The following is a 3,174-nucleotide window of genomic DNA, read 5'->3' as shown; positions in this document are numbered from 1 at the left end:
CGCGGTGCAGCCTGACACCTGGCCACAACAGCAACACACACCTATACTTTTGGCAAAAAGTAAGAAAATACCAAAATAGAAACTTCTAAATAACATTTTTTCAAAATATTTAAGATTTTTCTTTCTTCTTTTTTTTTTTGTTATTTTTCTTTACTCTTTTTACTTTTGTATGATTAGCACTAGCAAACTTGCGTATGATTAGATCACATAAGTAAATAAGTGAATTTGCTTGTCTAGTCCTGTTTTTTTTTTTTTTTAAGATTTTATTTATTTATGAGAAAGATAGGAGGAGGAGAGAAAGAACCAGACATTACTCTGGCACATGTAATCAAACTCGGGACCTCATGCTTGAGAGTCCAAAGCTTTACCACTGCACCACCTCCTGGACCACTGCTTGTCTAGTCCTATCTCCCTGTGATAGTCAGTTCTCAGTTGAGAATTCATATCTAGATCCAACATTGCTTACAAAATCTATGGTCTTTAGTAAACTTGGCTAAGTAAGACTGTAGTGGAGTTACACTTCAAAGTGAGGTCATCCTAGGGTTTTTCATTTCCAGAGACTCAATTTCAATATTCCTCATGGAAGGGATAGTCCTTGAATTGAGACGTATTTTGTACTGAAGGCGCTCCAGTTTCTATTAAAGCTGGAAATGGTGTTCATCTCCTCATCACTCAGATTAAAGTCAAATACATCAAAATTCTCTCTGATGCGTGCTGGGGTCGCTGACTTGGGGATCACAGCCACATTCCTCTGGATTTGGAACCGGATCAAAACCTGAGCTGTGGATTGGTTGTGCTTAGCAGCTATTGCCCTAATCTTGGAATCCTCCAGTAGACAGGGGTCATCTGGCTTGGCCCAAAGTCTCACTGGAGATCCCAGAGGGCTGTAAGCAGTGACAGAGATGCCCCTGGAGTGACAGTACTGGATCAATTTCTCCTGTGAGAGGTATGGGTGGCATTCAACCTGGTTAGTCACTGGTCTTTGTTTCAGTCCAGGTTTGTTTAACAGCCTTTCAATCAGAAGGTGGTAGAAGTTGGAGATCCCGAGAGTCGGGATCTTAACCCGGGAGTGCGCAGTGGGTTAAGCGCACGTGGTGCAAAGTGCAAAGACCTGCGTAAGGATCCCAGTTCGAGCCCGGCTCCCGTTTCACAAGCGGTGAAGCCGGTCTGCAGGTGTGTATCTTTCTCTCCCCCTCTCTGTCTTCCCCTCCTCTCTCCATTTCTCTCTGCCCTATCTAACAATAACGACATCAATAACCACAACAATGTTAAACAACAAGGGCAACAAAAGGGAAAATAAATAAATATTGAAAAAAAAAAGAAGTTGGAGATCCCGATGGTTTTCACTAGACCCTCATCCACTAGCTCTTCCATGGCCTCCCATGCATCCAGAAATGTTGCCTTACCGACAAGAATATTGCCTTCAGGATCTTTGGGCAACTTTTCATTTCCACCTGGTGCATACTGTAATCCCTGAGGAAAGTGAATAAGATAGATGTCCAGATAGTCTAGTTTCAGATCGTGGAGGGTCTTCTGACAAACCGTCTTCACATGGGGTTTCTCAAAGAAGGTGGGCCATAGCTTGCTGACAATGAAGAGGTCCTCCCTCTTCACAACCTTCTCTTGGATCTTTTCTTGGATGGCTTCCCCCACTTCTTCCTCACTGTCACAGACATAGGCACAGTCGATGTGTCGATACCCTGCATCAATGGCCACCTTCACAGCGTCTTTGACTTTGCCTGGAGGAGACTTCCAGGTGCCCAAGCCCACAGTGGGCATGTTGGCTCGGTGCTGAGCTCCACGAAGGTGGCCGTGGTGCAGGGTTCTGAGCAGCTTTTTTTTTTTTTTTTTTTTATGAGAAAGGTAGGAGGAGAGAGAAAGAACCAGACATCACTGCGGCACGTGTGCTGCTAGAGATCAAACTCGGGACCTCATGCTTGAGAGTTCAAAGCTTTATCACTGCACCACTGTACATCTTGTGCACTTACACGATTATTATACTTCTGTTTCTGCATTTGTTAAATGAAATACTACAAAGTGGAGATATCTCCCCCACCTGCAGGGGAGTCGATTCGCAGGTGGTGAAGCAGGTCTGCAGGTATCTATCTTTCTCTCCCCCTCTCTGTCTTCCCCTCCTCTCTCCATTTCTTTCTGTCCTATTCAACAACAACAACAACAATAATGACTACAACAATAATAACTACAATAAAAAAATAATAAAAAAGTGTAGATATCTCATGGAACTGATTAATCAAAAAGTTAAGTTTGGGTGGCGGTAGATAGCATAATGGTTATACAAAGAGACTCTCAGGCTTGAGGCTCCAAAGTCCCAGGTTCAAGCCCCCCTTGCCCCATCCCATCACTATAAACCAGAGCTGAAAAAAGAAAAGAAAAAAAAGTAAGTTTGGGGGCAGGGTGGTGGCATACCAGATTAAGCACACATATTGCCAAGCACAAGGACCTGGGTTCCAGCCCCCTGTTCCCCACAGCGGGGGTGGGGGGCTGGTTCACATAGGGGTGAAACAGGTCTGCAGGTGTCTTTCTCTTCCTTTCTCTATCTCCACCCACTCCATTTCTCTCTGTGCTATCTAATAAAAATTAGAAAACAGGAAAAAAGCCCACCATGAGTGGTGGATTTGTAGTGCAAGCACTGAGCCCCAGTGATAATCCTGGTGGAAAAAAAAAAGTTGGTTGACAGAACTGTAACATTTTTGCTAAGCCTTCACAAATCTAGCAAACGTCCCTTCATAAGCTGCTACTACTACTAGCGTTTGCCTCATAAGCTGCTATCCTCAGCCTTTAAACCTGCCCATCACTGGGGGGGCCATCAGGCTTTGATTTCAGGTCTTCCCACAGCAAAACAACTCAGTGCTTTCACTGTGCCCTGGGTCTGTTTCTGGTCATCAACTCATAGACCATATTGCATCATCAGTTACCCTTCTTTGTTGTGTTTATTAAACTGTTCCAATGCTACTGACCTTTTCCCATGGAATCTATTTGTCTCCCAACATGGATAAAATAATAATAATAATAAACTTAAGCTTAGGAATTAAATTAAAATCTTTATTAACTACTCCTTCTATTTCTCTTTCCTCTTTTTAATATTAATGTAACATTAGTTTACAGTACTGTTGAAGTTTTATATGGAAGGGCTGGGGAAACAGTACAATAATC

General features: G+C 43.1%; 1 pseudogene; it reads right to left on the bottom strand.

Moving 5' to 3' along the window:
* Nucleotides 1-315: 315 nt before the first annotated feature.
* LOC103124593 (aldo-keto reductase family 1 member B10-like) lies at nt 316-1,822 on the bottom strand (annotated as a pseudogene).
* Between the last annotated feature and the right edge of the window lie 1,352 nt (nt 1,823-3,174).

This window comes from Erinaceus europaeus, chromosome 16 (genome assembly GCF_950295315.1).
Source record: "Erinaceus europaeus chromosome 16, mEriEur2.1, whole genome shotgun sequence".
NCBI lineage: Eukaryota > Metazoa > Chordata > Mammalia > Eulipotyphla > Erinaceidae > Erinaceus > Erinaceus europaeus.
Note: the sequence above shows the minus strand (reverse complement) of the source record. Positions and strands in the feature narration are given on the sequence as shown.